The sequence below is a fragment of the Crinia signifera genome, chromosome 11 (genome assembly GCF_055691185.1).
Source record: "Crinia signifera chromosome 11, ASM5569118v1, whole genome shotgun sequence".
NCBI lineage: Eukaryota > Metazoa > Chordata > Amphibia > Anura > Myobatrachidae > Crinia > Crinia signifera.
Genome location: NC_139227.1, coordinates 94456435 through 94469262, shown reverse-complemented (window position 1 = coordinate 94469262; position 12828 = coordinate 94456435).

The following is a 12828-nucleotide window of genomic DNA, read 5'->3' as shown; positions in this document are numbered from 1 at the left end:
AATCGGTAGTTACAATTGGTGTATCAGGAAAAGTGCAGCATTACCCATTGGTAAAACCAATAGAGATCATAATCGAGCCCTTGCATACCAAATATTCTGTCTTATTGACTGCAGCGGCTGCGATTTACCTTCTATTCACAGAACCGCCTGGAAAGATAAGTTATGTCTGCTTCTGGGCTCCGGAAGATTCATAACTTAGAGACCACAGGAACAGTAGGCACGAACAAGATGCAAAATTGTTAGATATACCTCCATGACTAATGCTGCACTGTACTGTTATAGATTTTAACCCATCTAAGGTAGCTAAAAACTACAGCATGAATACCGAGTTCCCTTTGAACTAAAGATGGGCAGGACACAGGATTAATGGCAATGATAGCTTCAATAGAAACCCAGTTAAAAACAGACAGCATAGCGCCCCAAAATACAGCATCACCATTTGAAACCTGAGGTTGAGCTGGAAAAGTACCCAGTGATATAACAAGGTTCCCAAAAGAGAACCTTTTAGTTAATACCCCTAGACACGGCCCATAGTCACACCCCACTGGGTAAGAGAAAGGAGGGAGGGCTTACAGACCAGAACAGGATTTGAAAAGGGTGAAAACCAAATAGTTGAGTGCCAATTTCCCCATAGTGCCAAATCCTGTTGTCATCCAAATAAAAGAGAAATTTCTGTTGCAATAAATGCACACATTGCTGTCATTAATTTTTTTTTAATCCTTCCTTTTCCCTCCTCTTCTGTTCCAGATACTTTATAACGACGAAGCCTCTCCCCCAGGTCTTGCAGGATTGCACACTGTTCTTACAGCCCACAAATGGCTTGATACCGATACAATGGGTCAATGATTTATTGTTATGTTCTGACTCATCCAAAACACCAGTAGATTGGGATAGACAACTTCTGGTGTATTCCCCTGAGGCAGGACATAAGGTATCGCAGGACAGATTGCAGTTGTGTCTGAGTGGGGGGGAGGGGGAGAATCTGGGACACTGGAGTAATCTTAACCCCACAAATGATAGAATAAGTAGTTCAAAACTCTGTCGCACACCCAGCAGAGAAATACCTATTATGAATGTGCAGTACCCCATAAACCAACACAAGTGGACAAGAGAGTAGTCACACTATTTTTCAGTAAACTTTGAACAAAGTCCCAGTAACCTTAAGCATTGCTTCTTACGTTACCCAGGGCAACCACAGCCACCATCTTGTGAAAAGCAGTCCAAGAAGTGCACAAAGCATTCCCATTCAACAGAGAATGAAAAGGGTTGTAAAAGGCATTTACATATAAATAGGTGCAATCACAAAAGCCATGTCCTCACAGACACATGTGGATAATAGTAAAAAGGAACCTGCCACTATGGCTGGTGGTTGTTGTGTCGAAAACAGGCCTGATTACAGCCCCTGCACTGGGTATGACTGACACAGGAGACCTTGTGATTTGGAATACTAGGCATCTGCTGAGTGTGCGACAGACATAGTGACTTAAGAAACCTGATGATGCCAGCCTGACCAATGTTGTGCTGCAGTGTACAATTAAACCCAGTTACTCGAGCACTTCCTACTTGTCTACACAGTGTAGTTGCCATAGCACTACCGGTAAACAAGACTGAGGATATGGTGTTGGGGTGTATTTTAACTAGTTATGCTCCTCTTGTAGTCTGGACACTCCTAAAAATCTACCTAAACATGAGAAAAATATTCATCAGCCAAGTTCACTAAATGGGAACTTGCATTGATGAATTTTATAAATGTTACCAGTAACATGGGTAATATTGTGAACCCAGCAACACTCTTACCAGGTGTGCCCTCCAAGGCACAAAGGGTGGGGGTTGATGCTGAGGTTGCTGGAATGGTGGAAGTTGGTGAGAGCCTAGACGAATATGATTGCATGACATGTTTGAATCAGACCTTTGCAGCATGTCCCCAAAAGGGTGGTAACAACCAATTGGAAGAGGTAATTCATTTTTTTTCTCTTTCTTTTCACTGATGGCAGCTGCCACAGAGACACCGAGATGGGAAAATTGTGCACTGGCTATACTGTAATAGATGGAGAAGGTACTGTATAGTATAGGCTGGACCCCTTGGACCATCCCACTCAGCAACAGTAGCCTGATTAGTAGTGCTACGGGCTGAGGGAAAAAGCAGTCAATATTTATACCGACTCTAAGTACGTTTGTTGGGGTAACACAGAAGATTTGGGGCCCTATGGCGCCTCAGACATTTTGTTACAGTAGCTGGCACTCCAGTGGCGCAAGCGTTGTAAGTTCAAAAGATTCCTGACAGCCGCACAGCTGCCGGACAGAGTGGCTGTTATCAAGTGTAAAGCCCACACCTTTGATAAGGATTCAGTGTCACTTGGTAATGGCCATGCTGGCGAGGCAGCTGGGTGAGCCACGTGCTCTGCGGATAATGGTTTTTGCTCCCCTGTAAATGTCAATGTAGTCACATAAAATACAAGATTTGTGTCCCCTGCAGGAGAAAGCAGTCTGGAAGCCAAAGGGATGTGGACAGGAATAGAAAGATGGACAAGGAAAACCAGTGACTCAGAGAACATGCCAAACTGTCAGGGCAGAGATAGCCCATGGCCTGACTTGCCTTGGCAGGGAAGGTAGGTGGAAATGGGTCAAAACTTACTGGTATGCCCACAGACAGGTAAGACGACAAGGTCATGCCTTACTTGTCTGGGGAAAGATACTGAAAAAAAAAAACTGTTCCCACAGAGCCATCTCCACATCCCTCCTCCAGCAGGATCCTCTGCAGGTAATACAAATTGACTTTGTACAGTCCACTCTAGAAGCGTTTAGTTATTCCTTTCCTATGTGTTGATGTTTTATGTATAGATATGGTAGCCCAGAAGCACCCCACAGAGTATGCAAGTGTATATGAAACGTTTAAGTCATGTGTAAACTCCTAGGGACTGATGGTACACCTCACTCTCTCTGCTGACCCCAAATAACCGCTAAGGTGGAGAGGGTGAAGGGTACTATCAAGAACAAACTGGGTAAAGTTATAGCTGAAAGAGAATTGCTATGGCCAGGGGCACTGCCCATTGTGCTGCATAGTAGTAGAATCACTCTCAGAACTCCACCTCATTTGTCCCCATCGAAACATTGCTTGGCTGGCAGCCACACATTATGATAACCCCACAAGAAGATCCTAGACTCAACCACGAACTGACCCTTGTTTCAAGTATAACACCAATGATGTATCCACCCCTGGGAAAAGGCAGCCAAAAAGGACTTTGTTGACACCTGTTGTGAACTGTCATAACCTTGAACCAGGAGATTTTGATGTTTCCCATGATTTGCCATATACAGGTTGCTTGATAGACCATTGAAGAGAACCACCCCAAGTCTTGTTGACCAGCACTACCTCAATAACAAAGTCGCAGAGAGAGAGAGAGATTCGGGTACGTTCGTCCTACTGCCAAAAGACCAGAAACCCAGAAGGTCCTTACACTAAGAGCGAAAGAAAGAAATCGCTAGAGGCATCATTTCGGGAGGACTGGAGAGCAGCTAAGGTCAAGCAACCTGTACAAGCTACAAAAAGGACTGTGAAAAACCCCACTGGTAACAGGTTGGAAGGATCATTAACAAGTTTTTCATTTTTTCTCCTTCATTATTATGGGTCCTATTTTTGCTTTCCCCCCCACTATCCGTTCTTGTCCCCAAAGTCAAGGATACTGCTTTCGCACTGCTGCCAGGTATTGGGCAGATGATACAGAGTTCTGAGAGTGTGTTACCCGACCCAGTTTAGGTCAAGATAGAATCCCTAAGCTTGATACGTTACCCAGGACCCAGGAGGTGTGTGTGTGTGACCCTAGAACCACAACTAATGCCTGCCAAAGGATGCCATATCTGTAAAATGTATATAGTGTAACCGCCCCTGTTTTTATTTTTATTCCAAATCTGTATATTATCCTTCGTCACCCTAAATCACAGTCACAGTAAATTGTTAGATAAATGTGGCCCCTCGTTTATCCATAATCCAGGATTGGCCAAGAGCAGATGGTTTACTCCCCTTTTATGTAAAATTCAAGGATCCCAAAATTTTGTTAGGATTATGAATTTCTGTTGTGTTTTTAGGAAATATTTTGTACTGTGACAGTTTGGTATTCACTGTCAAAGGGTGGACTGTTAAAGTCGAGTTGCACACACGCCATTTTAGGATAGTATGGCCGCCATTTTGGTTCGCAGAGTTGCGCAAATAAAGTATTATACACAGGTTCTGTGTAGCAAAGCAAACCTTAAGAGCCACCATACTAAGACACATAAATTCATATCCCACATTAACACAGAATAAAGGATTGTTTTACTTTTTGGGAGTGCTGCATTTTGCTCCTTAGGTCGTGTGTGTGATAATGAATGGATGATTGCTAAGTGGTTGGAAATTACGTTTTATTTGAACTTATTATTCGCATATGTTTATATGTTATTTTATATGTTATTTTATACCTGCACGTTATGTAACAAGTAACAAATACATTGTATTTACATTGTATGCACCTTGTATAACCTTGCACCCTGTTCAAATAAAACGTAATTTCCAACCACTCAGCAATCATCCATTCATTATCACACACACGACCTAAGGAGCAAAGCGCAGCACTCCCAAAAGTAAAACAATTTGCCAAACAATCCGGACCGGTCACCGGACAAGTGCAGCAGCTAGCACCGCACAAACAACCCCAGTGCGCAGGACCCACCCCAAGAAAACAGAGTAAAGGATGTTTATTTAAAGGTTTAGTGCACTACACATAGTTTAATTAACAATATGCAATTCTTTCTTTTCATGTTTAGTATCGTTATGTTCCGTTTCTCATGCGCAGCACTCCGGTCGTAGCGAAAACTTCGCAACTCATAAGGTCCGATAATTACGGACAAACTCCATATTCCATGTACTATTTCTGTTAGAACTGTGTAAGACAAAGGAATCAAGCTATAACCGGTTCTTGTTGCTGATTTACGACCCCGACGACGATGCCAACAAACAAAGGACACCAAAGCACACTCCCCCTGCACCAATCCTTATTGGGTGCAGTACTCTGCTCCAATCCCTGAGGACTTGACATTTGAACCTTTGACCAATGGAAACGGCCTTTGACCCCCCCTTTGTTTGGACACTATAAAGATAGCTATCCCTGAGCTGGCTCGGGCACTTTGGCACTGCATCTATCCCTTCACCATTGACAGGGCTATAGTTCTATTTGAATATAGCGAGCTCCGACCGGACTGCGCTGCGCTATTCCATGACGGTAACATTTGTATACCTGTTTATGTAATGTGGCTGATTATATTCTGTATCTGTTTCTGTTCCCCTGTTAGTTTGCAGTGTACTTAGTATAGTTAATTTAACTGTATCACGTGTTATACTGTGTTCTCTCTTTCTGTAAGCCCCTGTTGTCCGCTAGGGACTAAAATACACTATTTGGAGAATCTATCTCCTCACTTTGAGTAATATCCTGGTCTCGTCTATTATTCGCATCTAGCGATAAGGTGTATTACGGACATTGTCCTTAAAAGGTATTCGCAGTTTAGGTACTGAGTGCTGCGAAGGGATACTCAATTACTGGTGTCGATTAAGCGTGTATAATACACGGAAAAGGTCCGCTACGCAGCGCTACGCTTTGTTCGCACGTAGCTAGGTTTAAAGGGTAAGCAGGTTACGGAAACAGTACGTAAACTGCGCACTTCACTTATTGTCCTTCTAGTTACTTTTATATCGGTATTGATAATACATAATAAAAACATGTAACATACATAACATAAGCATGTAATATACATAATAAAAGCATGTAATGTACATAATAGAAGTGTGTAACATTAGGACTACAGCATGGGTCTTCAACCTATGGCCCTCCAGATGTTGTGAAACTACATGTTCCAACATGCATTGCCACATTTTTTCCTATAAGAGCATGCCAAAACTGTCAGGGCATGCTGGGAAATGTAGTTCCACAACATCTGGAGGGACACAGGTTGAAGAAATGTGGACTAGAGGGTAACATTAGTAGTTGGAGAGGTAGCTGGCTGCAGGACAGGCCCAGATTAAGGGGCCCATTTATCTAGTAATATTTGCGACTAAATCCCCGAAAGCATCCATTTTCGGGGGTTAACTGCATATACTAAGTATCCCCTAAATGTATTAAGTGGGACAGCAGCAGGAATCTTCGATACCTGCTGTGATCCCCCCCTGCAGTGCCGCCGGCCGCATCCCCCACAGGTTTCTATGGGGGATGTGAAGCTGCCCGATGTTTTATGTATTAAATATAACTTGTGAATACAGTTGTTTTATTGCTCTAGCGCCCTCTGAAATACCCCCTTCTCTTTCATATGTGTATCTTGGATTCTGTCTAACAGAGGATCCCTCAGAGGTGCTGCTCCACAAAATTTGAGCGCGGATTGGGGACCCTCACAGCCTCTGACCTCTTGTGCAAAGTCTCATGGGACTTAGTGAACTCCCAGTAATGCACTGCACACCTGTGCACTCAGTGTGCCTCGGCTCCCAATGCTCAACACCATTAATCATACCCCTTTTCCACTTGCAGTCCCGGGTCAGACCCGGGAATGTGTCCCAGGATGCTTCCCGGGGCACTACCCGGGAATGTACCCTTTCACACTGCATTCAGACCCGGGATCGACCCGGGACAGCCCCATTCATACTGATCCCGGGAAATCCCTGCAAATACCATATGAAATGGTCATTTTAAAAAAAAAAGTGATGACAAGGGTGTTTAAAATTATATTTTTTTTATTTGGTTTAGCACCTTTGGATTATAGGTGCAATTTTTATTTGCCTTTCATTTTGCCTTTGTATAGACACAACAATAAAACAATAAAACAATAAAGAAACCCTCCTCCACCCGTACCACCCCCATCCCAACCGCCCCCGTCCCAATCCGTCCAAACCGCCCCCATCCCAACCTCCCTCGTCCCAACCCCCCCATCCCAAACAAGAATTGCTTGAAGTTTAGCATTTCAAGCTAACCGAATGCACAACCAGTTGTGCATTAACACTTTAGTCAGGCATGTCCGACGTTGGCCCTCCAGGTGTTTTGAGGCTGCACATCCCAGTATGCTTTGCTATAGTTTTAGCATTCTCAAATAGCAACACTGTAGCGGAGCATGCTGGGATGTGTGGTTTCGGAGCGTCTGGAGGGCCAACGTTGGACATGCCTGCTTTAAGTGCAAAACAATGAACTACAGGTACATAAACGCATGCCCTCCAACATGGCCCATTCCATTAGGTACAAAATGCCCTGTTTCTGGACTTCCCTGCCAGTGGCAGTTGCACAGTTGGAGCTGCAGCACAATCCAATGTTCAAAAAGGGGAGCCACACCTAATGCCACTCCAAACATCACTGTCCTGGACTCATGATGTGACCCCCCTCTTTGAATTGCGGACTATGCTGGAGTCCAACCTCTGTAAATGCCACTGGCAGGGAAGTCCAGGAGCAGAACATTTGTACCTAATGGAGTGGGTCATGTTGGAGGGTATGTAAACACTGAGGTAAACTGGTGCCTAAGCACTTTAAGTGCACCACAAAATGTACTAGTAGTGCATAAACCACGAGGTAAACTAGTGCCGAGGCACTTTAAGTGCAAAACAATGACCTACAGGTACATAAACACTGAGGTAAACTGGTGCCTAAGCACTTTAAGTGCACCACAAAATGTACTAGTAGTGCATAAACAACGAGGTAAACTAGTGCCGAGGCACTTTAAGTGCAAAACAATGACCTACAGGTACATAAACACTGAGGTAAACTAGTGCCGAGGCACTTTAAGTGCAAAACAAACAAAAAAAAATTAAATAAATGTGCCTATAGCTTTAAGACAAATTGCGAAAAACTGAAAACTCTGAGGTTTGCTCATTTGCAGCATTGCTTGAACCAAAGTATGGTGCATGATTATACGTGGAATAACCCGGTTCAGGGTATTGTGAGCTGTGGTGTTGGCTTGGAGCTTTTGGATTATTGAACAAACGTTCCATGAACGCCATGTTCATTTGCTGCAATTCTCTATGACGCTCAAGAGCCTCTCTATTCATGCGTTCCTGCATTGACAGGATTTTAGAAAGAAATGAGTCCTGCATTTCACGCTCGGCCTCTAAAAATGTGTTGATCCTTGCATTCTCCTGTGTGGACATAGCATTGTCCATTTCTCGGAGTTCTTCAACAAGGGCACTTGTCATGGCTCTAGCTGCTTGCGCCGCTTTGTTCATTTTCTTCGTTCTAGGTGGAACGTTGTAAACTGTAAAGATAAGATATAAATTCAAAATGACCATACATAAAAATAGAAGCTTTGGCAAACTATTTAATCAGTGGCGTAACTAGAAACATGTGGGCCCCATAGCAAAAGTTTGTAAGGGCCCCTATTTCTCACCTAATGCTGAAAAATGCATAAAGCATATAATAATTTGACAGGCAAAATGGGCCCCTCTCAGCTCTGGGCCCCATAGCAGCTGCACCCCCTGCACCCATGGTAGTTACGCCCTTGTACACACTGCTTAACACTGCGACATCACTGCAGGTTATACTTTGATAACTGTACATTATGTCACCCCCCTTACCCTGTAAACCCCCTTCCCACAGCCTACAAGTCCCATCATGCCTTGCCACAGTTTTGCTATTAGGCAATGCTTAAACTGTGCCAAGGCATACTGGGATATGTAGTTCCACAACTGCTGGAGGACCACTATTTGGTCATGCTGTGCATAACCCTATGCTCCACCTCCACCCCACCCCCAACCTAACCCTATAGTGTGCTATGTGTCTTTAAAAAATAAACTTACTGTTTCTCTGCAAAGTTGGGGAGACGGCACTTTGTGGAAACCCACTGTCACTGGTCGCAGCTTCCACGCCCTCTTCACCGGTGACGGATATGCTGCCATCAGGGCTGGGCAGGTGGCTGGATGTTTCATGCTCACTACAATCAGGTGTGTCCTCAATTAGCAGGGGTGATGAGTGACAGACTTCACTTGTCTGTGTATCTTCAGGGCCTTGGCTGGTTTCTGCAGCAATGGACTTTGAACTTGAAGACAGACTCACAGGATTGCAGAGAGCTGTGTGGCCGAAGACTGTTGCGCAGATGTCATAATATTCCCACTCGATGCGGCCAGCCCCACTCTTTTTACGGTTGTTGTCATGCACCTTCATGAACTTCTTTCTCAGGGTCTTCAGTTTATTGACAACTTGCTGTTGTGTCCGGATCAAGCCTCTGGCTTCAAGCAGCTTTGATATGTTTTTATACACCACGGCATCTTTTACTGTGCCAGTAATTTGGCGTTTTATCTCCTCCTCACCCCTTATACTCAGGAGCTCTCTCACTTCCTGGTCCGTCCAGTTCGCCATGATGCCTGTCTGCTCCGATCTGCGCACGTCCAGGGCTTCTCTTCCGCTTTGCAGTGCGATTAAAGATGACATCAGCATTGTGAGACCAAACAAAGCTCCAATCAGCAGCTTTTTTAAAGTCCCGTGTACCCGATCCCGGGTACGGGACCATTCACACTGGCCGCATCCCGTGTCGATTCCGGGTCCTACCCAGGTCAGGACCTGGGTAGAGATCCCGGAATGCTGAACACGGGATATCCCTCAAAGACCCTTTCACACTGCACTAAATCCCGGGTTGATGCGCGTTCATGTGCAAAAACCCGGGATATTTTTGCAAGTGGAAAAGGGGTATTAGTGTCACATTGGCAGATAGGTGAAGCTGCAGCACTACCCCACTCCCATGCACAAAACCTTAAGCTAAAAAAAGATAGAGATAGAGATGGGTACTCTAATAAATGGGGTAGACTTAAGGTGCGCACACACTGGACGTTTTTGCACAGAGATGATTTCAAAAATCACTGGGCTGAAAATCGCTCATTGCATACACACTGAGCATTTTCACCTGTCAAAGCAATTTTAGCAGGACACTATGGAAAGCTGTCCAATAGCAGCAGATGAGCTGTGGTCAATGACGATGTGGAAGCGCTCATCAGCAATCATCGCCCGGCCATACACACTGGGCGTCTTCTGAGCTGAAAGCGGCTCATACTGCAAAACTACACTTCAGCTCAAAATCACCCAGCGTGTATGGGCCTTTAGGGAACTTAGTCGGAAAAGGACCTAGGGGTGCATATAGATTACAAACTTGGGGTCAGTACCCAGTGCCATGTAGCAGCCACAAAGACCAGTAGGATCCTAGCATGTACAAAAAGGGACATGGAAGCAAGAGAGGTCATTGTAATTATGCCACTCTACAGGGCAGTAGTTAGACCCCACCTGGAATTTGGGGTACAATTCTGAGCTCCACACTTTAAAAAGGACATTACAGAACTGCAAAAAGTTCAGTGAAGGGCAACCAAACTAATACTAGGGATGTAGTCATCATGCTACGGGGTCAGATTGGGAACACTAGGTTTGTTTACCCTGGAAAATAGACATAAGAGGAAACAAGCTGAGAATATCAGGGCCTGGGAGCAATATAATGACCTATCAGGCAACCTCTTTACTCTAAGGGGTGTGGGGAAGGGCAATTTTTGTGTGCTTGTGGTGGGGAAGGACACAGCATCGCAGCAGTTCTCACCGATACACGCAACGCACAGTACAGACGTAGATAATATGATACATAATAATACTACATTTCTATTGTTATACACAGCGCAGGTGGTGACGGCTGGCAGGTATTTGAAACGCGGCCCATGGTTGTGAAATCTCTGGCAGATCCTCTTCTCCTGAAACGACAATTCTCTGGTAATGTATGCAAATCAAACACCTGAGGGCCAAATAACATTCCACACCTGGATTACCTGGAAGCTGCACCTACCCTATCAGCCCTTCTGCTACACTGGTAGGTACTGTACACTCACTTCTCTTCATATCAGCAGGACTCATTCTATCCTGGATCCCAAGCAACCAGAGGGTTACAGCCAGGTAATGTTACCTGGCCCATTACCGGTGTAATGGTTAGCATCACTGCCTCACAGCACTGAGGTCATGGGTTCCACTCCCACCATGGCCCCAACCGTGTGGAGTTTTCATCCACAATCCAAATATACACTGGTAGGTTCTAGGTAGATTAGAGGAATGGTCAAGAACATGGCAACTATAGTTTAATGCAAAAAAATGCTGGGTCTCAAAAATCCAAAGACTAAATATAGTATAGTATAAATGGCACTATAATGGAAACTACTGAGGAAGAGAGGGATCTAGGTGTCACTATTTCAGGGGACTTAAAAGCAGGTAGGCAATGTAACAAAGCAATGAAGAAGGCAAGTCAGATGCTTGGTTGCATAGGGAGAGGTATCAGCAGTAGAAAGAAAGAAGTAATAATGCCACTGAGTTAGGTCATTAATACGACCTCATCTAGAGTACTGTGTTCAGTTCTGTATAGGTCATTGGAGCGGCCTCATCTAGATACTGTGCCTATTTCTGTATAGGTTAATGGTACTGCCTCATCTAGGGGGTTCATTCTTAGATTTGGGTGAGTTATTTTGTTTCTGTACAGGGAAAATACTGACTGCATGATTTTACACTTCAATATAGATCTCACTTTGAAGAAAAACCCCACCCAAATCTAATTCTCTCTGCACAAGTTACATCTGCCCCACCCGCAGTGCACATGGTTTTGTCCATCTAAGAAGGATTTTGTCAGAAAGAATGGACTAGAATAACCCCCCTAGTTCAGTATAGGTCATTGGTACAACCTCATCTAGAGTACTGTGTCCAGTCCTGTATAGTATCAATGGTACAACCTAATTTAGACTACTGTGTCCAGTCCTGTATAGTATCAATGGTACAACCTGATTTAGAGTACTGTGTCCAGTCCTGTATAGTATCAATGGTACAACCTCATCTAGAGTACTGTGTCCAGTCCTGTATTGTATCAATGGCATGACCTCATCTAGTTCAGTATAGGTCATTGGTACAACCTCATCTAGATACTGTGTTAGGTTCTGTATAGGTCTATGGTACGGCCTCATCTAGAGTACTGTGCCCAGTTCTGTATATTTCATTAGTATAACCTCATCTAGAGTACTGTGCCCAGTTCTGAAAGCCATATCTCCAGAAGGATATAAATAAGTACAAAGAAGGTCAACTAAAATTTTGCATGGCCTACATCACAAAACTTACCCAGAAAGACTAACATATCTTAATATGCAGTGGCGGGTTGGGCTGGGGGGCAGGGTGCTATCTGCCCCCCAGGCCAGTGTAATTTAAGTGTTCGAAGCCGTCTGACTGCAGGACACAGCTAAAGACATACAGTGGTAGGAACTAACAAAATATGTCTGCCCCCATAGCAGGCTACATAACGATGGCCGCTGTTTACCAATGGGAAGCAGGATTTTTTTTTCCAGCACCCCAAGAGGCTAAAGAGTGAAATAGGGGACAGGGCTTATCAGCAAATGTGGTTTTTGAAGAGAGGGGAAGCTGCCTGATAAAGATTTTCTGCAGCCCCTGGACTAACTCAAGAGATAGAGGTCGGATGATGAGAGAAGTGGGAGGTGGGCTGAGGTTGGAAGCATGTGCACAAACATAGAAACATAGAATGTGACGGCAGATAAGAACCACTTGGCCCATCTAGTCTGCCCCTTTTTTAACCATGTTACCTCAAACCATATTTGATCCTTATTTTTTTGTAAGGATATCAATATGCCTATCCCAAGCATGTTTAAATTGCACTACTGTATTTGTATGTACATTGCGTATGGACTGTGATATAAAAAGTATCAGGATTTTATCACAGGATGACCTTCCACACATGGTACGAAACATCGCATATGCAGTCGTTCATTGTCATCCAGCCCACAGACTACCCTGCTTTACTGTATCATCAGGTCTG